Consider the following 25,501-nt stretch of genomic DNA (forward strand, 5'->3'; position numbering starts at 1 on the left):
TCGAGATCCTCATTCAATAGCTAAAGGAAATAATCCCTCAAAACATGGGATATAGATTCTGCTATCTTAACTCCTCGCTTTGGCTCCATCCATTTGATTTGGCCTTTGGACGACTCTATTTCTGCCCAATCGTCAGAGCCTGGATGAGTGGGGGGCGGGAAAAAAGCAGAATGATTTCTTACATCACTTCCACTACCAATAACCCCGCAGCGGGCCCAAGCTCAGACTCTGTCCACCACTCCATCCAAGAGCAGGGAAGGGTCAGTTGGGAAAGAGAAAGCAGATGAACACAGCTACTCCCAGCTCCCAAGAGGAGGACTGGAACCCAGCAACTCCATAAAGACCAGACTTCTCTTCTCCTTCATTTCACATTCCTGCCTCATGTGGATCAAGGAGCTCTCAGGAGAGACCCAGGACACAGAAACATAACCACCTTTTTGTCCCAACCTGGTATCAAGGAAAACTTCAAAAAGACTTTGGGTTTGGGAAAATGGCAACAAAAATTTGCCCTTTAGTTATTGCTTTTCAGGAACTACCCAGTAAATGTCCCTGAGGAGCTAAGTACATGGTGACTAGAGGCAGGACATCCCAGAAATTGTTCTGAGAGGCAGTGGTGAGCATTCCACGCTAAATGTCCAGGACTCCTTCTTCATCTCCCTAAGGGCCTCACGTCTTGCCTTCCCGTTAGTTTGTACCTCTTCAGTAGTACGTCTCACACTCTGCTTAGACTGCAGGCTCTGAGAAAGTGTGCGCTGTGTGGCTCCATAGCTGTCCCCATGACACCAGCCCAGGGATTTCACATAGAGGAACGTTGGGAGATGTTACTGAATCACGTTCATCTGATTAGTGGAAACAGTAGGTTCCACTGAAGGGCAGGTGGTGGAATTTGCTCTGTAGTAAATCCTCTACATAGCAAACCCCATTCCAAGAGCACATTCATAAGCCTAATTTGTTCATAAGTCCAACAAAATTAGTGTAGGTACCCAACTAATGCAATCAGCTATATAGGACTGGACTGTAGTAGGTTTATAATACTTTTCACATGAATAATACATAAAAAACAGACACAAAAATTAAAGGAAACTTTTAACCTTACAGTACAGTACCTTGAAAAGTACAGTAGTACAGTGTAACAGCTAGCATACGGGGCAAGAAGAGTTACTGACCGGGGGAGAGAGGGGAGGCGGGAGACGGCAGAGCTGAAGGAGAACCAGCAATAGGAGATGGAGGGCAAGCTGCAATTTCACTCATGCCTGACGTTGATGAGGACAGGTTCTCATCCTTGAAAGTCCACAACTTGAAGATTCATAGGCAGGGGACTTACTTTTGTTTTTTTTTTGGTCATGAAAAGAAGAGGTAAGGAGGACCCAAACTCCTGAAGTATACCGCACCTTAAGTATGTGTCAGAGAGAATGAAGTTAAGGCGGCGTCCTGAGAAATGCAGGATCTGCACTCCTTAGCCACACTGAGGCCGCTGGGGCGGGGGTGGAGATCTGCAGCCACTGGTTTCGTCTTCTCTTCCCGCTGCTCTCAGGCAGTTGCTGTGGCCGCTGACAGTGACACTTCACAGGTCGTTACTTACTCTTGAAAACGCCTTCCAGTGACCTGGCAAAAGTACGCAGAAGACAGACCCTTGGACTAAAAGTCAAGTGAACCAGGTCCTAATTCCAGCACTTTCTCCAACCTGCCGTGTGAACTTGAGCAAATCTTGAGTTGCCCTTGTTTTCAGTTTCCTCTTTAAGAGTGCCATCATGGAAGGAGAGTGGGCTTGGGGGTTAAAGGACCATGAGTTTAAACACCACGGCTTGCTTTTATAAGTTATGTGACTGAGCAAGTTAATTCACTCTTAGTCTCTAGTTCTTCACTTCTAACACGAGGCTAGCATATCCTAATGTAAAACTTTAAGGGCTTCCCTCATAGCTCAGTTGGTAAAGAATCTGCCTGTAATGCAGGAGACCCTGGTTCGATTCTCGGGTCAGGAAGATCCACTGGAGAAGGGATAGGCTTCCCACTCCAGTAATCTTGGGCTTTCCTGGTGGCTCAGCTGGTGAAGAATCCTCCTGCAATGTGGGAGACCTGGGTTCAATCCCTGGGTTGGGAAGATTCCCTGGAGAAGGGAAAGGCTACCCACTCTAGCATTCTGGCCTGGAGAATTCCAATGACTATATAGGCCATGGGGTCGCAAAGAGTCGGGCATGACTGAGCGACTTTCACTTTCAGAGAGGAGCTCTAAATGAGCTCATACACGTAAAACACTTGGCCAAATACCTGCATAAACTAGGCATCCATATATGTTATTTGCTTTTCTATAAAATGGGTGTTATAGGCTGAAAGTTTATATCCCCTGCAAAAATCATACATTGAAATCTAATGCCCAATGTGAAGGCATTAGGAGGTGGAGCTCTGGGAGGTAATTAGGTCACAAGAGTGGAGGACTCATGAGTGGGGTTAGTGCCCTTATAAAAGCAGCTCCAGAGAGTTCCCTCACGCCTTCCACCCTGTGAGGACACGCTGAGAAGTCAGCCCTCTGCAACTTGGAAGAAAACTTCACCAGAACCCAGCCACGCTGGCACACTGACCTTGGACTTCCAGCTTCCAGAATCCTGAGCAAGATAAGTTTCTACTGTTTGTAAGCCACCAGGTCTGGGCAGTTTTGTTACAGCAGAATAAGACAATGGGGCTTCACCTCCTCCTTGTCAAGTTGCTCTAAGGATCAACCTGGATTATAAACAATAAAGTTCCTGAAAACTGAAAAACACCTTGCATTTGTATCACATGGGAACGAGAGAAGCATAACACAAACAATGGGTTGGTGAGGAAGTTTCATCTCTTACGGAAAAACCCAAATGAAACTTTCTGGCCGACCCAATATCTAGTTACTATTGTATTATGCTCCAATATCCAAAGAAAAGTATCTAGTGTTCTCAAAGTATTTTTGAAACAAAGTTTAAGAAGGAAACCAACATGAATTGTTTTTTATCATAAGAAGCCATTTGTAGGGGTGTGTAGTGAGAGGAAATGAAACCCCAAGTGTGATTAAGATGTGGAATGATGACAGAAGTGGCTCTAATTCACACCTCGATCCTGGCTCACCTGTAAAGTGAGTTCCAATCCAAACTAAACGTGTCAGAACAGGGAGATTGGTCCAGTTTCAGTCAATCTTGAGTGCTTCATGCTCACTGAAGACCTTGTGAAGATGGGTAATGGCTAGAGGTCTTTTTTATACACTCCTGTTGAGTGTGCCAGGCATCTAAAAACACCGTGGCCACTCTACTTCTGTAGCACAACTCTTTCCAAACTCTGATGCAGGGAGCGCTTTTCCACAAATGTTTACAGTGCTCCGGAGTCAACTATGTTTAGGAAAATCTCTACCCCTGTCTCAAATATTCATAGCACATATGGGTAGAGTAAAGCTTCTGAGAAGTCTTGCAGAATGAAGCACATTTGTTTAACTCAGAATTTCCCAAACTAATTAGACCATAAGACTTTCCCCCTTTCCTCTACAAAGTCACAGTTCATAGCTGCTAGCACAATGTTCTGTGTAAACACAAATAAAAGGAGAGATCTGTGCCCCCACTATGGACCCCACTCTGCTATACCATGGCCACAGACAGTCAGCCACAGAGGAAGTTTGGTGAGAAACAGCTTCAGGGCCTTTGCTGGAAAACTGTGCATATTCTCCCAACAGTGTTATGGAAACAGGATGTCACTTGGAAGAGAAGAGGTTATAGATGTATATTTCAGTATAGCAAATATTCACCATGACATAGCCACAGCAGAGGGTCTTGGGCAAGGGACACATATGTAGCCCCATCCAGTGCCAGAGAACGTTTCATTCTCAGATGGAGACACGAGCAAAGAGGGATATAGGGAGGGAGAAAACTGAGGCACTGCCCTCATTCCGGAATGTTACAGCAAATGCCCTGAAAGTCAACCCACGCCCCCTGCTCTCCCGCCCCTGCTCAAAACTGTTTCAGATCCAAAGAGGAGAGCTCAACTTAGCATTGAGAGAAATCTGGCATCTTAAAGGTAGTTATACAGTTTTCTAAATTCACTCTCTGAACATGGTTCTAGCAAAAGTTTAATCAAGTAGTAAAAAATCATATGGGGTAGTAGGACACAGGTTTCACATCCTTTTTTCCCAGCGCCCTGTGCATGCACACACACACACACACACACACACACACACTTGTTCTTCTATTTATTTTCCTCCACTATTCAGATTCATTGGCATCATCCTTTCCTCCCAGCGATGATCTACTCCATTGTCTTCTTGCCACACAATCCAATTCAAGACAATTGTTTCTTATCCACAGTGTGCCAGGCACTGACTTAGAGTCATCCGTTCTCGGGGTTATCTTGGAGCAGAGTCATCTTGGACTCTGCCCTCTCATGCACAGTATTTAACTGATCACAAAATGCCATCGTTTCTACCTCTGAATTATCACCCCAGGATTACCAGCTCTACTTCCTTACTGTCCTCCCACATTCCTTCTTCAGGTCTTCATAATTTCTCACCCAGAAAAATGCAGTCACCTGATGTACCTTCCTGCCTCCAGCACCATCCCCTTCCACACTCAGGCAGCCAAAGATCTGATCATGAACTAATGATGCTCTGCATTATCTACAGAAAATGGCCCCGACGTTAGACAGCAACATGAAGAGCCCTTCACAGTCTGGCCCCTCATTACCTTTATGAACCAAGTTTTTCAGAGCACCTGTCATCTCCCTTACCTGCATCATATATCACCCAGCAACAATTGAGTCTCATTCATTATTCTTAGCATATAATGCTAGGTCTGGCACAAATCAGGTGCTTAGCAAATGTATGTCAAATGATATGCGGCATAGATGTATGGATGAAAAAGTAAATGTATTAGTTTCTTATTGCAGCTGTAAAAAGTTACCACAAATTTAGTGGCGTGAAACAACACTGGGTTATTATATTTTAGCTCTAGAAGTCAGAAGTCTAAAATGGGTCAACAGGTTGCATTCCTTCTGGGGGTTCCAAGGAAGAACCCATTTCCTTGTCTCTTCCAGCTTCCAGAGGCCACCTGTGTTCCTTGACTTGCAGCCCCTTCCTCTCTCTTCACATCACTCTAAACTCTGCTTGCTGCTGCGTCTCTGTGCGACCCCGTGGACTGTAGGCCACCAGGCTCCTCTGTACATGGGATTCTCCAGGCAAGAATACTGGAGTGGGTCGCCATTTCCTTCTCCAAAACTCTGCGTCCATCATCCTATATCCGTCTTCTCTCTAGATCTCTGACTATAACACTCCTGCATCCTTCTTATAAAGACCTTTGTGATTATATCATAAAGCCTCTCTGGATAATCATAATAATCTCCCCATCTCCAATGCTACAATTCAATCAAATGCAAAGTTTCTCTTACCATGTAAGGTAATGCTATTCATCAGTTTTGGAGACGAGGATGTGAATGTCTTGGGGTGGGAGGCATTATTTAGCTTTCCACACTGAATCAATAGATTAAAAAAAAAATGAGGAATATCACAGTAGTATAAGCTGCCAGGGAAAGTTATACAAAGGGCAGTCTAAACTCTGCCTAGAAATCAAGGAAAAGCTTCAGCGAGAGAATGGTGCTTGAATTGAGTGAAACATACACAGGAGTTTTAAAGGGACAAAGGAAGGCAGCCCTTCCAAGTGGAGGAAACAGCATAACCAAAAAGTATGGGGACAGGGGCTGGGGCCTGATATGATGGAAGCATAGGTTTCAAGCTCAGGAGACAGTGAAACGGAGAGTGGACTGGAGGGCAAGGTCTGACACGCCACACTAAAGGATTTTGGAATTTAATCTGAGATAAATGTGAAATCACTTGGGAAGCAAGTGGGGATATGACACAATTATGTTCCAGAATAGCACTATCTGATAGAACTTTCTGCAATGAGGCAAATACTCTGTATCTAGACTCTTCAGTGGGCCACCATGAGCCACATGGACTGCTGAGCACCTAAAACGTAGACAGGGTAACTGAGGAGCTAAATTTTTCAATTTTACTTAACTTTAACTTATTTAAATGTAAATTGCTCTACGTGGCTAGTGGCTGCCATATTGAATGACACTGTTCTGGGACGATCATCTGGAGGATGGATTGAAGGTGAGTTATAGATAATTTATGGGAAACTAAGGGCAGGGAACCCAGGAGGCACCTGCCCAGATGATACGTGAGCACTACCTGAACTCAAACCCAGGCAGCAGTGATGACAGTTGGTAGGGAAATTAGAGAGGGTTGCCGTACTAGGAGGATTTGATTGATTGAACATAGGTAAGTGAAGTCTAGGATGAATCTCAGTTTCTTACTTGGGTGGCTGGATGGTGATATTCACCAAGCAAAAGGAGCAGAGTTTAAAAGTTAAGATGATAATTTTAATTTAAGGTCACTATTAAATGGAGACATTCTAAAATGAATGTTGAGAGCTCATGAGGGGCAGATCTGGGCTGAAGGTATTGCTTTGGATACTATCAGCACACAGGTGAGGGCTGAACCCCTGGGTGTGATGGTTTTGCTCAAGAGGAGTAAATAGCCTAGAAAAGCTGAGGGCATAAGACAGACCCTCAGGTAGGACCTGCATTTGTAGGACCAGCATCGTGTGAGAAGAGTGGACTCACGAGCTCTGAGGACAACCTGGAGAAAGAGGGGCTCGGACTCCGAAGGAGGAAAATGTCAAGAAGGGAATGACGGCGTTTTCTCATAGAAGTCAAGTGACAGAAAGGTTGTCAGGGGATTTGAGACGGGTGACTTAGCAAGAGCAGTCCCACCAGAGTGTGGATGGGAGTTGAAGGGCAATTGGAAGCTGGAGGAGTCATGAATTAATTGTGAGGAAAAAGGCAGGGGCCTCCTTGTAGACCATAAGCATTAACTCTTGTCTCAGTGAGCTTGCTGAGAGAAAAAGAGAAGTAAAGGAGATACCAAGGAAAAGATGGGTGAGATTGGCTCCCATCACATGCAGAAGACACACAGCCTAAAGCTTGAGCGACGCTAAAAACACTGGAGAGGAAAAAAGGGGTGGGTAACACTGCCAGCTGTCCCAACCAAGCAGTCTGTGGTTTAGTTCTCCATATGATAAAAGCAAGAAAAACACAGATGTGTAGATTACGTTTTAAAAATCCCATTTGAAAAAATAATTATATGTGCATAACTAGTGCAGTCTAATGTAAAATGTAAGGTATAACATAGATTTTGATCAGTGTGCTTTCCCTTTCAGGCCATTTTTGCTCCACAAATTTAGTTAAAGAGCATCTGGTATCTTCTGTCTAAACCTCTGACACATCAGAGAATGTGTCTCTGATAGAGCAAGGCCTCTGCATCTCAGAGAATATGCTCCTTGCCATTTGAGGTGCTATAGTCCGAATGACCTTCTTTCCAGAGGCTTCAGAGGAGACTTTGTGGGAGCAAAATGCCAAAAGTGTAAGATCACACTCAACTTGCCCCTCGGGTTCCCCCACTGACCCACTACTGCTACCCTCCCCACACACACACACACGCACACTCACACACACTCACACACACACACGCACACTCACACACATTCACACACACACACGCACACTCACACACACTCACACACACACACGCACACATACAGACGCAGCTGTTTTACTAAGGATAGCAGTCTCAGTGTGTTCTGGCTACGAAAAGTACCATAGATGGGGTGACTTACGGATGACAGCAATTGACTTCTCCCGGTTCTGGCGGCTGGCTGGCCCCTTGATTCAGACATGGCCGTCCTCTGCACGTACATGGCAGGAGGGTCTCTCTGGAGCCTCCTTTACAAGGGCACGAATCCTTCGACGGGGCTCTGTCCTCATGACGAATCACCTCCCAAAGGTTTCACTTCAAACACCATCACGTTAGGCCTCAGTTTTCAACATGTGAATGGGAAGGGGTGGCGAGGGAGAGGAATAGAAGCATTCAGGTCACAGCAATGGGATAACACGCTCTGCCCTGGGCTCTCACCCACCTTCCCTCTGACGGCCACCAGTAGGCTGAGAGGTGTCTCTGAGCTGTGGCCTCAGACTTCCCTGCTGGCTCAGCGGTAAAGAATCCGCCCACCAGTGCGGGAGACTTGGGTCTGATGCCTGATCCGGGAAGATCCCACATGCTGTGGAGCAACCAGGCCTGGAAGCCACAACCATTGAGCCTGCGCCCTGGAGCCCTGGGAGCCGCAACCACGGAAGCCCGCGCGCCCTGGAGCCTGTGCTCTGCGACACGTGGAGCCACCGCAACGAGAAGCCCACGCACCGCACCTAGAGAGGGGCTCCCGCTCGCCACAACTAGAGAAAAGCCTATGCAGCCACGAAGACCCAGCACAGCCAAGAAAATAAAAAAAAAATAATAGTGGCCTCAGCAGAGTCACAGGAACTGATAAGAAGAAAAAATCAGGGAGAAAGAGAAGATGGAAATGCAGAAAATGCAGAGGTCCCTGCAGGAAGGAGACGGAAAGTGATACTCATGACACTTGAGGGGAAAGAAGGTGAGGAGGAGGCTGCAGAAAAGACCAATGCAACTGTGGGCTGCTGCTCCCTGAAACCTTCTCATATCCCCACATCATCGGCCTGTGCGTGCTCAGTCATTCCGTTGAGTCAGACTCTTTGTGACGCCATGGAATGTAGCCCACCAGGCTCCTCTGTCCATGGGATTCTCCATGCAAGAATACTGGAGAGGGTTGCCATTTCCTTCTCCAGGGGATCTTCCCGACCCAGGGATTTAACCCAGGTCTCCTGCATTGCAGGTGGATTCTTTACCACTAAGCCAGCAGGTTTAGTTATCATGAGGCCATAGTCCCAGTCAAATGCTGGGGTTGAAAATCTCTTCAGTGCTAATGAAACTCTAGTGGGAGATTTCTATCGTGGCACTCCAAATAGTGCCTGCCTCAGTTCAGCTCCATCACTCAGTCATGTGCGACTCTTTGCAACCCCTTGAACTGCAGTACACCAGACCTCTCTGTCCATCACTAACTCCCAAGGCTTGCTCAAACTCATGTCCATTGAGTTGGTGGTGCCATCCATCTCATCCTCTGTCATCCCCTTCTCCTCCTGCCTTCAATCTTTCCCAGCATCAGGGTCTTTTCCAATGAGTCATTCCTTTGCATCAGATGGCCGAAGTATTGGAGCTTCAGCTTCAGCATCAGTCCTTCCAGTGAATATTCAGGACTGATTTACTTTAGGATGGACTGATTGGATCTCCTTGCAGTTCAAGGGACTCTCAAGAGTCTTCTCCAACACCACAGTTCAAAAGCACCAATGTGCCTGGCCAGGTGCTTGCCTGGCCTTATCTATTTATTAACGCCTGTTGGTCAACTCTGAAAGAAAAGACAGAGGACCTCGCAAATGGCATAGCCAGTGTGTCTTCCTGAGTCTCCAAAGGAGGGAGAACTTGCAAAACAGCTCAGATCTTTTACTACAAAAAGTTTGCCAATAAACCAGAGAAAGAAGAAACTTCGAGCTGGAAGAGAAATTTCAGGTTACTTATTTTCAGATAAGGAATATGTGGCTCAGAGATGCATTATTAATGAATGGCCCAAAGAAATAAAACAGAGACCAGGGCTCCCGACTCCCACCGCACTCCCTTTCCACCTTCTTGGAGGTTTTCAGATTGGGTTCCCCAGAGGCAGCCTGGAGAAAATGGTGGAAGAAAGCCCAGTCCAGTGAGCAGACTCTGATTCCCCAATCCCTTCAACCACGTTCAAACAGTCATTCCTTGTTGTCTCCCCTATAAACACACACACACACACACACACACACACACACACACACACAACTTATGCACAATACTTCACTTGAAGCAAATTTCTGTCCCTAAAACTAAGTTTAAAAAATACTGCCTTATACTGTATTTCGATTTATCTATGCTTTACATACAGCAAGAAACTAGGCCTTGTTTTAAAGACTTATTGCCAAACACAGAAGGCTTTTTTTTCAGTATGAATATGATATGGAACTGATGAGGGTGAGTGGAAAGTGAATTCATGCAGCAAGATTCACATGTTGCAGGCACATCATTCACAGAAGAGTGTTTAACAGTAGTTCTCAAACTTCTTTGTACTTCGAAATCACCTGGAGAACTTGTTAAAGTACACATCTCAGGCTCCACACCAGCATTTCTGATGCAGAAAAGAGTGGAGACCAAGAATTTTCAACAGGTTTCTAGATGCTGGTGGTCAATGAGACCACATTTTGTAGAACACAGACGCTGAAGAGGAGTCGCTTCTAGAGGAGGTGCTCACTTCCAACTGATGCTTCCAACTGAGCTTCCAGTGTACATCAAGAACTTCTCTCTGAGGTAGTATTAATTCAATTGGTGAAACTAATGTCTGAGACTTTTTAAGATATGCAAAAATGCTTATGTTATAATGTTGAGTAAAAAAGAATATGATTTCAATGAGAAGAGAGAATAGGAAAGAAACTGAAATGTGCTAATTAATTTCCTTGCTGCACAAAGCTAACTTTATTTGATCTCTAGACATTATGTAGATACGGTAGTTGGTGGTTGGTGTGGGAATAAATGCTTATATCTATATGTGTATCAGAGCTACTCATCCATTTAAAAACTATTCATAAACATTGGGGTCTGAGGTGGAAATAAATTTCTATTTATATGCATATGAGTGTCATATGCACTCATTCCTTCCACAAATATTTATAAATGCCTACCAGATGCCAGGCACCGTGCCAGGCACTGGGGAAAAGACACATGTTCATTGCCTGCAGTCCTGTGAAAGAAACAGGAAGTGAGATAAGAGCTAATCGAAGTTTATGGAAAATTCTATGAAGGGGGAACCATTTGGTTTGACAGATACTGAGGTCCATTTTGGACAATTTAAGTTTGGGTTTATGGAATATCCAGGGAGAGAGATCAAGTAGAAAGCTGGAACATGCAGAGTTCATGAGGGAAACCTAGGTTGGAGGTGTAGATCTCTGTCAAATTACAGGCATAAATGATCTCTCTGTGAATATGAGTGAAGTATGAGGAAAAGAATACCATCTAGATGAGGAGGAACCAGTAAAGAAGACTGAGAGGTTCACTGTGGGCTAATGGAAAGGGAGTAAAGACAAAACATAAAATTAAGGATATATTAATATTCCTTGTATTAAACAACAGTGATTTGTTTGCTTGAAATCAGATTCTTTTAGTAATTTGGTCAGCATACCTTGCAGGAAAGAGATGATATGCTGAAATTACTCATAATATGTCCTATACTTCCTGGTGAAATCAAACCTTATGTTTTCATATAAGTTATGGTGTCTTACTTAAGTGAAGAAAGGATTGTCCTCACAAACATAATTCTAGAACCCTAATTAACCATCTTTCTAGGGACTTCCCTGGTGGTCTAGGGGCTAGGACATGGTACTTTCACTGCTATGGGCCCAAGTTTGATCCCTGGTTGGGGAACTAAGAATCCATAAGCTGTACAACGTGCCAAACATAATAACGATAATTTTTCTATTGGCTTTCTCCTTAAGGCGATTAGCTTTTGCTCATTTAGTCATATTTTTGTTGTTCAGTCACCAAGCTGTGCCAATCCCATGGGCTGCAGCATGCCAGGCTTCCCTGTCCTTCACTATTTCCCAGTTTGCTCAGATTCATGTCGATTGAGTTGGTGATATTATCTAACCATCTTATCCTCTGCATACACACATAGTATTGGTCACATGAAAAAACAAGTCAATTTTCATCAGTCTAAGGAGCTAACGGATCTGTAATGTAATCTCACAGATGCACACGTGCACACATACATGCACGTGCACACACATAAACACAATCTTTTCCCTACTTTCTACGACCTCATCTCTCCTTGTGTGTTTAAAGATACATATGCAACGCTGAGAAGGTCACATCTCTAGTTATAGTTGTTATGAGATTTTAAAATTTTACATAAAAATCGTTCCTCCATCTGTGGTGTTTTGTGTTTTAGTCACTCAGTCATGTCCACATCCAACTCTTGGCGACCCCATGGACTGCAGCCCACCAGGTTCCTCTGTCCATGGAATTCTGCAGGCAAGAATACTGGAGTGGGTTGCCATTCCCTTCTCCAGGAGATCTTCTGTACCCAGGAATCTAACCAGGGTCTCCTCACTGCGAGCAGATTCTTTACTGTCTGAGCCACAAGGGAAGCCAGGTTAATATTCAATTCAATGTACATTTAATAAGCTCTTTTGTTTATGTTGATACAAGAGCAGGTTAGGTCACTGTTTCTATACTTATTGAACTTACTGAACAGTAAGTAGCCTTTTTGACAAAAGAAAGTTGGCTTTCTAGTTATTTATATATGTTAAAGTATATATGTATATTTAAAATGCATAGATGATGTTGTCTTTACTTTGTGACATATATGGCTTCCGGATTATCAGGATTATCATTCTGGTCAACATATACAACATGTATACGTTGCACATGTGTGATATTCTATGCATAAGAATTTAAGATTCTCAATGTTTGAAACAATGAAACAACACAAGGAGCTGTTGAAGGTGATGAACCTGTTCTGTATTTTTAACGGAAATTTTTATTGTGGTAAAAGTCACATAGTATAAAAACACAATATTTTAACCATATTTAACTATACATATTAAGTGGTACTAAGTACGTCCACATTGCTTGGCAACTCTCACCATCACCCATCTCTTGAATTAACCTTCCTGAACTGGAACCCTGCAACTAAATGCAATGCATTTAGTTGCAACTAAATGCAACTAAATGCAAACTCCCCTCCCCCGCCCCCCAATTCTGACCACCTCCACCCCACCATCCAAGTATCTACCAGTGTACTTTAAACTCTATGAATTTGACTATCCTAGGTATCTTGTATAAGTTATCTTGATTGTGGCAATGCTAACCCAATTCTGCATTTGTCAAAACTACAGAACTCTACACCCCCAAATTTACTATGTGTAAATTTTAAAATAAACTTTAGAAATTTAAATGCTGAATCTGTAATAGTTGCTACTTCAAAGGATATGGTTTCCAATAAATTCAACTTGTCATTTTATGGCCAAACCACTAACACACACACTTACTTCTCTTTATAGAACTTCCACAGAAAGTTTTTACTTGCTCATAATCTTACTCCAGGGAAGTTCAGTTGACTTTCCCAAGATACAATGGAAGGTGGCTGTTTGGCCCTTTTCATCTTTGGTGCCTCAAATTTCTACTTGTTCATTAAGAGAATTCTCCAGAGGCAGATGTACGACAGCACTTTGAGAACAATATTCACACCCACTGCTGAAGGGGGAAAAGGGAGAGATCCAAGTTCAACTCGGGGAAACAGTTTAGTACCCACATGCATTACTTACTAAGTAACCATGGAAAAGAAGCAATTAAAAAGGGTGACAAATATGGCCCAGGGCAAGTGGGGGTTAAGACTTATGCTCAGGTCTCCCACCCCTGCTTCTGTGTACACACCGGACTTCAAGTACACGTCTCTTCATCCACTCTATTACCTCATGGCCATTACTTGCGGGTGAAGGACGCTGGTGTTCACAGAACAGCGCGCTGATGCATTTTTTCCTGCCATTGTATGTAACATGTTTTCTAATTCTTTTGCTCTATTCAGCATTTGACCCCAACGATGGGGGATTATGGTATTAACTCTCTACCCAGCACACATTCTTTACAGACTCTCACTAAATACTGTAAGCCTGCTGCAGAGAGGAATAAAAGTGAAAGCGTACCGTCTGGTCTTAAGCTGAGCACCCAGAGGGTCGTGATCCAATTGGAAGGGAAGCAGAATTTTTAAAAAGAAAGAGGTTTGACCAAATTTTAATCCTTGTCATTTTCATTTCTCTTACCCTGTGGATTTGGGTGATTTTATTTACACTGTCAGCTTGAGCCTAGGGATTGGAAATCAGGCTTTTATGGAGATTATTAAAAGTACATAGAGTACACTAAAGGTTGGGCTAACTGATATATGCTGCTAAAAATATGAATGTGAATGCCCTGGTATTAGATGCCACTGGCGTACATTTCATCCTCCTTAGAAGGTTATTCTTGGGAGCTGGACCTGCTGCAACGGTAATGAGATGCAGGCTGTCAGGATATTTCTAATAGGTAGCGAATGACCATGGATGGGGATGAATTAGCATTACTCAGATGAGAAGGTAGCTCTTTATACCAGTAATTCCAATGCAAAGCAATTTCACCACCCTTCTCCTAAAAGAGAGGGTACTGTAAATTGGGGGCAGGGGTGGAGGGAGGAGGAGGCCAGGGCTAAAGCTTCAAGGCTTATTGATGGCTTGGATGGGCTGCGATGTCCTCCAGGCCTCTAGGCTGGGTCTTGTTGGCCTGAGCCTCTTCACTCTCTAGATGCATGAGTAGTGACTTGGTTAGGTACTGTCATATAGTCCTAGATGACAAAGAGAAAGCTCTAGACCTCAGTCACAGTCTTTTATGATCTCAGCAGATAAAAATGATGTGATTTACCCAATCTCGAAATAGTAGGAGCAGTCACGCTTTGACGAATCAGGTTTAGGATCTCAAAGATATGGAGATACCACGTTACAAAGTAGCTGACTATGCAGGACTTGTGTCCTTGCAAGGTTATAGATTATGATAATCTTATTAGGCTTAAGAGGGTTTTAAAGAGATTCCTGGATCACAGTTCTATACTGGACCACCGTGAGAAAATGGGTATTTTAGGGACTTATTTCCAGTTATGAATGCCAGTAGTAGCCCCATGCCTGCTGCATGGCCTCGTTGGGTGTCGCCGATAGGTCAAGAGCCATTGCTGTGCTGAAGCTTTCAAGTGCAATCCACACCCAGAGATGGGGAGGGAGACATACAGCTGGAAACTACTGACCACGTGTTTATTTAACCTGGTGCTCTCATATCCCAAGACCTGGGCAACAATGTTCAGTTATGGACTGAGCTTTATATAGCTTTGTCATGTCCTAGATGCCTATGTATAAAAATGTACTATCCTGCCATAGAAAGACATGCTAAGCCCCGGTGTGCTATCCAGGCCACAGAAAAAGGACCACCGTGAAAGGTGGACCTTCAATGCCTTCACTGATGGAAACCTTAGCTCTGAACCACTTGTCCCAATTCACTTACATTCTACATCCTGAATTTTTCCTGTCTATCAGAACAATCCTGAAAAAGGACTTTTTGAACCAAATGTGATGAAGATGATGGGGCAGGAGGATGATTTCACTCCTTTCAAGAAAAATAAAGAGCTTTCCCAACTTTATGAACTAGTCTTCAGTTTAGAATAGTGTTTTGGTCAAGGTAATCAATAAAGCTGCTATAAAACACAGTTTCCAAATATAAATACTATCCTCAATACAAAGTGATTACTTACTCATAAATATCTGTTGTCAGTTGGGCTCCTTCCATCAGGCACGTGTGACAGTTTCATCTTAGAGTCCTTTGCTTGCAGCTATTTAGATGGGGAAAAATGTAAAGAAGACACATGAGATTGTAACACATTTGGCCTTAAAGTAACAGTCATCACTTCTGCTCCCGTTCCATTGGCCAGCCATTGGGATCACATGGCCCATTTAACTTCAGGGTGGTCCGCAAGAGGCTTCCTACATGTTCAAGCAGAGACTCAAAAATGATGATCACTAAAAGTTTTATCATAGTCTGACTTTCTGAACATCAAATATTCATTTTACTTTCCCCTTACTCACAGATCACACTCACCTCACCCCACAAAGGACAATGCAAATTCCCATCCAGTCACCACTACCATATCAATGTCCAGAACAGCTGAGGAGGGCACCATCTTCTCCATCAGTCTGATGTAGGACCTCATAGGCTACATAGGTAGCCTATATATTGAAAAGACAAGTAATCTGTACTCTACTTGCCCATCATCACAAGCCATTTATAATAATGGGGAAAATACAGGAAAATAATCTTGTTTGTGTAGGAAAATAATAGGTAAGAGTCCGCATCATGGTCCACAGCCACTCTGAGCCCTTGAGTCAGCACTGTACAGCCCACCTTCTGGGCATGGTGGATAAGTGTGTGGAGTTGCTCTAGGAAGGACTCCATTATTTGCTCTTCTTCTTGGACACATGTGAAGTTGGGTTAGTAGAGACACCCTTCTTTCAGAACAGTACACCTGCAAAAGCCTGACTTCCATTCAGTCTGGAATGGGTTGGCAACTTGAGAATTGCTTTAAATCTTGAACAGGCAAGGATGTTTCAAGTTCAAGCCCTTCCTTTCCTTGGCAATGCAATTCTAAACTTAGAAAACATATGATATATTTGCTTCAGTCAGGTCCTTATGCCAGTGACCACAACTCAGAGTTATTTTCTAAACCTTGTTATCAAATTACTTTTTTCTTTTTCTTTGCTTCTTCCCCTCCATGCCTTTTTCTCTCTCAAAATATTTACCTAAATGCATTGAGGATATCAGAAACAATAGGTGAGAAGGCCATAGTGCTGATTTTATTTTTGCCTCAAACAACTTCATTCGCGTGAACTTTTACTAGATATTTGTCACTTAAAGACATTCTTTTGGTAGCATGTCTTACTGTTGGAGCCTAAAGTCGGCTTATTTTTTTCTAATCCTACAGCCCCAACTTTTGGACTCTGTGTTCTATTTTTGCTAGCAAACTCATGAATTCTTTCCTGAGTCATCATACAGTCTAGATAAGCCCCAAACACTGCTAGGATTCTGTTTTCTAACCATTTACCCTTGTGATTAAAAACTGTGATGTGACTACCTTCTGATCAATAGAAGGCAATAACTCTACCAAATTTGTCACTGCATAAACTAAATTTCCATCTTTCCAAGTTCTGGTTTTAGCTTCTTTTCAGCCTGTTGCTGAACTCCTAAATGAATGATAATACATTTAGGCTGGTGTAACCATCAAAGAATGCAATTTGGTTATGTCAGTACCCCACTTCTGGTACCAATTTCTATATCAGAGCAATACATACCAGTTGCTATAATGACAATCTCAGTGGTGTCACACATAGGTTTATTTCTCCCCCATGTGACTGTCCAGTGAAAGTCTGGCAGCTCTCTTTGGAGACTGTCTTCCAAGCAGATAGTCAGGAACCCAAACTCCTTCCCTTTCGTGATGCTGCAATCACAATTCAGTGGCATCTAAACTCACTATGGATGGGAAAGCAAAAGCCAGGACATGCTTTTAAGGGGCAGAACTAGAGGTGGCTTATATCCTTCAGTCCTAACTATTTTGGCCAAAGCCCTGTCACATGATCCCAACCCAACAAAGAGGAAATGAAGTGATCCTGTGTGCTCAGGAACAGAAAATGGGATGGGACTGAGGAGCTTATGGCTGTCAATCCTGTATTAGAGAGTACCATTCACTTGACTGCACTACTGACTGCCCAAACTGAGAAGAGATGACCTGTGTTTTCTTAATCACCAATTAGATTATTGGATAACGATGACATTTAATTTTTATGTTAAAAATGCAAGGTTAAATATTTTTAAATAATTTATGAGAAATTTAAGGTAAGTACAATATTTTACCACTTAAACAAGATAAAATGGAAATACTGAGAGATTCCAAGGGAACTGCTAAGAATCATCCCACAAGTCACCAGATCTTTGGCTTTGTAAAATAACTGTCTTTGACCAAATCTTCATAACACAGGCAAAACAGTGTACAAACTGGCCATAAATGTTAAGCATGACCATGCAGGTCCCCACAATGCCGACGGTTCAGTCTAAGTGAGCTGATTATCTATGTGCTCTAGGCAGACTCAACAGTCACCCAACTCTCTCTCCTCTGAAAGGACAACTCAGCCCAAGGAGAGAGAGGACCTGACCCACCACCAAGTAGTAATCAGCATAGTAGTTCAGCGGAAAGAACACAGGTGCTGAGTGAACAAATCTAGGGTCTTCCACTGGTTGTGTGTCCTGAGCAAGTAATGAGCTTCTCTGAAACTCGGTTCCCTCATCTCTCTTCTATGAAATGAAAGGTAATATATGCACCCTGTGTAATATTGTATTTCATATATGTATGGATATGTGTAAGTGTGGCTGATATTCAGGTAATATGAATTGGTCAGTGTACTCTCAACTGTCAATCTTCATGCTATACTAGGTATTAACTATTTTGCCATCATCCCTAAATGTACTCAATAAGTATATACCTACCTACTTATTTATTTAGGCCTATAGTATGTATATAATTTTTTAGGCATTATGGAAAATGCAAAGAAATTTAAGACCTAGATCCTGCCATCAGTCTTGCGTTGAGGCCAACTATGTGAATTGAACTAGAGATATGACAGAAATTCAGAGAGAATTCATGTCAGCATTGGCTGGAGAAGCCAAAGACGTCTCTATGAAGAAGGTAATCCCATAAGTTTGGAGGACACCAGGCTGCAGATGGTCAGGGCAGGGGAAACATTTATCACAAAGCTTGGTAAAGTAGAGAATGCTGAGGAGATTAGCCAGACTAGAGAGACAAGCAATTAAAGATAAGTTAACTTTATCACCAGTGCTACCAATTCATTCTAAGTAAAATGATACTTCATTTTATGAATTAAAAAGAGCAATATTCCAGTTACTGAAGATCTGTTGTATTTCCAGAGGGTACTGATATGGGTATAGCTCTAACAGATTCTGGCGTTCCTAGGTGGTGCTAGTCGTGAAGAACTCACCTGCCAAATGCAAGAGATGTGGGTAATGTAATATAATGTAAGAGATGCTGGTTCGATCCCTGGGCTGAGACGATCCCCTGGAGGAGGGCAAGGCAACCCCCTCCAGTATTCTTGTCAGAGAATCCCATGAACAGAGGAGCCTGGTGGGCTACAGTCTATAGAGTTGGAAAGAGATGGACACAACTGAAGTGACTTAGCATGCATGCATAACAGATTTCACTAACCACAAAACTTTTGCAGAGAGGCAAAGAGAGGCAAAATCATGCATCATAATGATTTTGGTGATGTAAGGCGTGTTTGGTGCTCTTCTAAGGCAATTAATCCCTGACTTTCTATTTCCCTTCTCCTGCTATGTTCTCTTTTTCTACTCATCTATACTTGGTACCGTAACAGAGACATGCCAAGTGCCCAGAATAGTGGCTTGGGACATAGGCACCCAATGAATATTTGTTAATTGGATTCAATAAAGTTCTGATTAAGTTCTGCTTGGCAAGATTGCAGCTTCTTGTTTTCTTCAAATCAAGCAAAGTGAGTAGAACGTCACCTCCTAAAAACAAACACAAAGAAGACTGCTAATCAACTCTAACAATGAGTTTATATGAATCCATAAGGAAAGGAAATTAGTAGTTGCTTCTAAAGGTGAGACATAGTGAACAGAAAAGGCAGACAGCACAGCAAAGCCCCACCTTTGGAAGTTTCAGCATAGGCATCGTCTAAGTGCCACTTCCCCAGTCTCAGAACAAACTGGTTATATATTCACAGCTTTGACAGGCCCTTCAGCCAAGGACCTTCCTTCCCCAATGCTATCCATAAACTCCACTTACATAGTCGATAACCAAGGTGGCATAATCTCCAAACTATGCCTAACAGATATCGTTTTTTAAAAAGTGAAATAATCACCTTTTTCCTTTAAACTGTGAGTCCTTATGGTTTCTAACCATCAAATCAATGTTTATCAATCTTCAAGTGATGAGTAAATATCTGCTGAAAAAAGGAAGTCATTGCTCAGCTTTTACCAGCAAATTACTATTGCTAATCTTGAAAACTAAACTTCAAGAAAAAGGGATTTCTAAACTTCAGAAACTCTCTTTATGTAAGCACACCAATACACTGAATGACTGTATAGAATTTTATAGGTATAGAGAATTTAGAATATGCCATAAGGGGCATTTTCACCTGTCTGGAGTAAAAATTGAAAGTTGTGCAGGATCTAGGATGAGGAAGAAATGGAAAAAACAAGGAAACAAAGGAATAGCCAGTTAAGTATGTGCCTGCCCACCCATGCTGCCCACACTAGGAGTTCCCCAGAGCAATGGGACTCGCTCTCTGCTTTCCTGTGAATGTACAAGGAGAGTATCAATCCCAACACCCCTCCTTCTAGAAGCCTGCACTTATATGAAACCTCAGCAACATGGTACCATTGCCAGACGGGTCACCCCGGCTGGGGGTGCTGTTTAGGTGCCTTTAAAGTAGAGCTCCTGACCTCTCAAGGCCTGCACTTGATACACATGGAATCCGGAAGTTTCCATATACTCCAGTGGGAGGATACCATGGTATTGAGAGGCCAGAGGTTGTGCAGGGGCCTGGAGTTAGAACAAGATGGCCACGGAGTACAAGGTCTCCACCTCCAGAGGCCAACAGCCAGGACCATGGGTGGGATTAAACACAAACCCCAGAAGACCAGGTGAAAGGGCCACATCTCTGGGGTTACCAGCCCAAGGTACCCAGGAAATGGACCAGTCATCCTACAGCAAAAAGCAGCCAGGAATCAGAAGTAACAAGCCCAGCCGAGGTCCCCTTCCCCACCCTCCCCCCCATGAGGGTAGATAAGTCTCCTCCCAGGCCCAGATGGTACCCAGCTGACAAGTAGGAGGAAAGAAGTGAATGCCAGGAAGGCTGGGCATTTACCCCAAAGAGGGTGATGTCAACAAGAGAAGGGGCTGTCTTTAGTTGTCAACAAGAAGTCTCTCTTCACTTCCCTATGAGAGAGAGATAAGGGGTCAGAGTAAGATGAGAAATTACATTGAAAATATGAAATGCTCTATGCTTTTAACTCAGCTAAGTGTAATGCATGTGATTTCTAACCCCAGATTGTGTTAATGATGCGAAGTCACTGGTCAAAATGCCCAGAAGCTCTGTCCCTGCTTTAAATGGTAAAATGCAGTCTGGATAGAAGTAAGTGTAATGTCATCTAACTTGTATAGCCTTGTAAGATTTTTCATCTATTAGTAAACTACTAAAAAGCTTTTCACATCATAGGTCCAAAGAGGGGGTGGGATTTAGTCACTATATTTTCATCCAAGAAATGCTATTTCCTTACCAACCATGGAGAGATTACAGAAAACACAAAGTTGCCCACATTAGTTGTGTGATGAGTCTTTATTTGGCATCTAGAAAGATAACAGGACAGAAATTTACAGGAAAGACATCATTGGCTATGTGTTGTCAGGCACTTTACACACACTCACTATTTTTCATACTCCTCAAACCATCATTGTTCCCATGTTACTGATGAGGAAACTGGAACTGATGAATAAATCAAAATCTATTTGTCCAAGGTCACCGAGCCTAGAAGATGCAGAGCCAGAACTGGCACGCAGTTGCATGACTATGGCAGGACACTTGCCACTTGCCCACATGGTCCAGGGACTCTGCCCCTCTGCCCAGCAAGTCACACAGACACCTGCCTAAGGGCTGCCCACTCAGTAGACAGAGCTGATGCCTCCTGTTCTCTGGAAATGGACTCTGGAAATTCAAACCACCAACCTTGGACTTTATCGGATCTTACTGAAGACCAGCAGCCCAGGCTACCTTCCCTCCTAAGATGGGGAACTTGCTTTTCCCACCCAAGTTCCCAGTTTTGGTGCTAGATGGAAAGATGTATTTTTTTTTTCTCTATGACCACTATGTTTGCAGTCCCTCCAATTAGCACATTCATTCTTTAAACAAACACTCAAATTGTTTCTCTGGTTTCTCAGCTTCTCAGGCTCCTGGTCTGAAGGGTCATCGTCTTGTGAAGTCAGGAGTGTGGCACCCAGCGGCTGGGCCCCTCAGCCTGGCCCAGGTGCCTTCAGACACCCACATGCTCCCCTAGACACTGAAAGAAGCGTGCAGGACCAGAAGGTAAGGCATCTTGATCCCTGGAACACAGCAGCCTGCAGGGCCACCCAGGGAGAAGTTGCAGGTCTCCAAAACACACTTTAAAAATGCTGTCTCATATGAAGGCATCACATCCTGGGGAGGATGGATGAAGCATGTGGTAGGACAATTATGGTGGGCTTTCTGAAGTTGGGGAAAATACTAAAAATGGCCCATGCCTTCGTACATAAGGAAAAATAGGCCCTGCGCCAGTGGAAACCAAGAAGTAAGCCAGAAAGAAACAGAAGCTTCTCTGCTTTTCTTTGCTAGTTCCTTTCTACAGAAAAAGCCAATTTTACTAGCATTTTGTCAGCCGGAGCCCTCTGTACACAAGTACTTCCAAATTCTCAGACCAGTAAAAATGGAGGTTCATAAAGATGCTTTGAGAACTATAAACCTTAAATGCTTTTGTGAATCATTCATACAAATTAAATAGTGGCTGCTTTTTAACCATTGAGTAATGATTCCTATTTTATGAAAACTGGTAATTCATACTTAGAATGTCTAGAACATTTTGTTAACCAGAATATTTGACTTATGGGAGAATTTGGTACTAAATTGGCTAAAAATTGAGTAGCTAGCATCATGAAAATCTATGTACTTCAGAATTAGGGCGAGAAGGTAGTCTCCCAAATCTGATAATTTATTAACTATGTGACCTTCAGATCCTTTCAGTTCCCTGTGCCTTATTTCTCTCATTTATAAGTGAGGATAATGATATCTACCCTTCCAGGTTATTAAGCGTAAATGCAAGAGGCATTTGCGCATGCCTGGCACATACTTGCACACAGAAGACACTCAATAAATACACTGCAGTTATGATGACGATGATTAGCATCCTTTTAAATGCTGCTACCACCCATTGTGCGAGCTTATTTCTAACCCTTTCCTCCTCATTTGACCAGCCTCTGCCCACCCTTGCATTCTAGCCTCACACCCCTCCCCTGGAACACTGAAAGTTCTCCCAAATGCTACGATCAGCCCTTCCTTTTTCCCATACAGAGAATAAAGAGCGATTTGGGACTGTCTGAGCCCTCCAGGGCTGGCTCCCCCTTCCACGGAGACACCGCCCCTGCCTTCGTCTTGGTTCGTCCCATCATTTCCTCTTTCTCTGGGCCAGACCTGGATAAACTTGCGGTTTCCTTCCTTCATGCTCTCTGGAGAGCTGAGTACTGCACACTTGAAAGCCTAAAAACTTGTCATTTCCACCTTGAACTAGAGGCTGACCTCGCCAGACAGCCTGGGAAATGAATTAGTGTCCTTAAGCAGAGGCAGAATACGAGCAGTGACCCAGCTCTCGTAGGCAACTACGGAAACTGTCAGGCGGTAGTTAAAGTTCCCTTTTTCCCAACCCCTTTAATTATGTTGAAAACTCTGTCATATTGTTTTTGAAAAAGTTAATGAAATAGTAGGTAAAGGTGAACCAAGGAACATAATTTACTTGGATTTCCTTGCAAGCTTTTGATAAGGTCCCCCATAAAAGACCATTAAGGAAAATAGATGGCCAGAGGGCTCTGGGCAAAAGTCTTTTTGGTGTATTAAAAACTGGTTAAGCAATTTTAGAAGGAAGAATCACTGATGCTGGTTACTTCTTGGAGTAGAGAGAGGTTAATCACAAGCTGTCCCCACTGTTAGTATTTGGACTCGAAGTGTTTGAATGATTTATAAAAGAAAAGAAAGCAAAGTTGGTCAAAGTCACAAAACAATATCATAGTACAAGCTGTCCAGGGTGTCTGGTAGGAATGAAGTTTCCTTGCCCATCAACCAGGAATACGGTCCTTGGAGGTAACAGCTGGAGGCCTACCCTGAAGATGAGCCCTCTGAAGATGAGAACGAAGCTCTGAAAACCTTTCAGAGAAAGAGAGAAACATTCGTAGCCCAAGCGCAGCCAGGCCTGGGGCTGAAGGGCAGGACACAGTGACCTTACAAGCGTCCTTCCCACCCTTCCAGCAGATGGTGGCTTAAAGCCATGAAAAATCAGAAATGAGTGGCATGGGTGGAAAGCAGTTAAGCAATATGAAGACACCATTTTGCATACTTTTCATTCCAAAATTGTAAAAGACTAATTCTATTGGTAAAGGAAAGCCAAAGGAATGTCACGGGGACTAAAATATTAAACACTTCTTCTGAGTAATCTTTGTATTTGACTTGATGCAGCAGAAGATAAACAAGAGATACTGAGGACCTGTTTACTGCCTACTGAAGGGGCAACAGGAGTGTTTCACTTTTTACAAAAGAAGACAGACCTTCCTTGAAAGTGCTTATAGTCTAACAATGTAATTATTCTCATATCACGGTCGCCTCCCCCCACCCCAAATATTTTTACTGCAAAAGGAAACAGAATTAAACAAATATCTGGATGCAGATGAGGCAAATCCCAGGTCCTCTCCTAGCCGTGTCCCTCATTAATCTTCATGACACTTCTTATCGTGCCCCAGTTGTATTTCTTTAAGATCAAAAAGTCCAAAACCCAAAAGTCATGCTGCAATCAGGGGCAGAGTGAATTCTAATTTGTATTTGCCCAAACTTCTTTTCTTTTGCCCAGTCAAGTAGTAACTCTAGTTCCTGCATAGGGTGCCATTTACACAGTAGGAATGCATTTATTTTGAGACAAGGACACAGAGACAGAATGTGTTCAATAATACATTGGACATTAAAATGCTCTCGAAGAGTCCACCAGTGGACCCACACGAATATAGTCAACTTAACTTTGAAAAGATGCAAAGGCAATTCAATAGGGAAGGGATAGTCTTTTCAGCAAATGATACCAGAACAACTGGATGTCAATATGCAAAAAAAACAATGGAGAAGGAAATGGCAACGCACTCCAGTATTCTTGCCTGGAGAATTCATGGATGCAGGAGCCTGTCAGTTACAGTCCATGGAGTCGCAAAGAGTCAGGCACAATTTAGCGACTAAACGACGATGATGCAAAACAAAACAAAGCAAAAAAACCCCTCTATACATACTATATACAAAAGTTCACTCAAAATGGTTCATAGTCTGTAAATGTAATTGCAAATTTATGAAATTTCTAATAGAAAATACAGCAGAAAATCTTTACAACATTGGGCTAGTTGCAAAAAGCTCTTTGATACAATAGCAAAAGCACTATCCACAAAAGAAAAAAAAGTGGATAAACTGGGTTTGATGGAAATTCAAAGCCTTAAATCTGAATTCATAAACAGAAACTGAAACAAAAATCAAAGCTTCCATTTTTCCAACCAGACTTGGAAATCTGTATCTTCCCTCGGGAACATACAAAGCTGAGTGAGCAACCAAACTGAAAAATGGCAGCTCCTCAGCAAACTTTTCCCCAAAATGGGCCAGGCAGAAACCAGTGACCCTTGCCTCTATTTCCCTAGTCATTCATCAGCTGTCATAGACTCATCTCATGCACAAATGTCAGGGGCAGGGCCAAGTGTACGGCATCTGTGTCCTGCCAGAGTCTCGTAGAGGGACCGATAGAGAAGGTGTAGTCAATACATGTTTGAAGAATAAAGTAAAGAGGAGGAAAGCGAAGAAGTAGGAGAAATACACTCCGTGAAGTGAGAAGGGGGTGGAGGAGAGGGAGGAACGGAAGAGAAAAGAGGAGAGAAGAGGAGAGGAGAAGGGAACACCAGGAAGAAAGAGAGAGGAGGAAGAAGGAAAAGGAAGAAAAGCTGGGAGAAAGAAAAACGTGCCTCAGGTGAAGACCACGGGGACAGGTGCGATCTGGGGAGCGACGGGGGGTGTCTGGTACGGGACAGGGGCAGCCACG

At 43.2% G+C, this 25,501-nt stretch overlaps 1 long non-coding RNA gene across 19 annotated transcripts in view; it reads right to left on the reverse strand.

Annotated features, from left to right (window-relative positions):
- The window catches only part of LOC110140446 (uncharacterized), a 171,574-nt gene that overhangs the window by 53,715 nt on the left and 92,358 nt on the right, over window positions 1-25,501 (reverse strand). For 13 of the 19 annotated variants that reach the window (XR_011490248.1, XR_011490257.1, XR_011490259.1 and 10 more), the window contains 9 exons: window positions 20,924-20,993; window positions 20,512-20,582; window positions 19,504-19,584; window positions 18,604-18,758; window positions 16,906-17,083; window positions 15,315-15,392; window positions 7,680-9,463; window positions 2,580-2,718; window positions 1,392-1,605 (listed from right to left, as the gene is read on the reverse strand). This is a non-coding gene — a long non-coding RNA (uncharacterized lncRNA). Of the gene's footprint in view, window positions 1-1,391; window positions 1,606-2,579; window positions 2,749-7,679; window positions 9,464-15,314; window positions 15,393-16,905; window positions 17,084-18,603; window positions 18,759-19,503; window positions 19,588-20,511; window positions 20,583-20,923; window positions 20,994-25,501 lie in introns of all 19 variants that reach the window. The other 6 variants (XR_011490252.1, XR_011490247.1, XR_011490245.1 and 3 more) reach the window with 6 other exon arrangements.

The sequence above is a fragment of the Odocoileus virginianus genome, chromosome 11 (genome assembly GCF_023699985.2).
Source record: "Odocoileus virginianus isolate 20LAN1187 ecotype Illinois chromosome 11, Ovbor_1.2, whole genome shotgun sequence".
NCBI classification, from domain to species: Eukaryota; Metazoa; Chordata; class Mammalia; order Artiodactyla; family Cervidae; genus Odocoileus; species Odocoileus virginianus.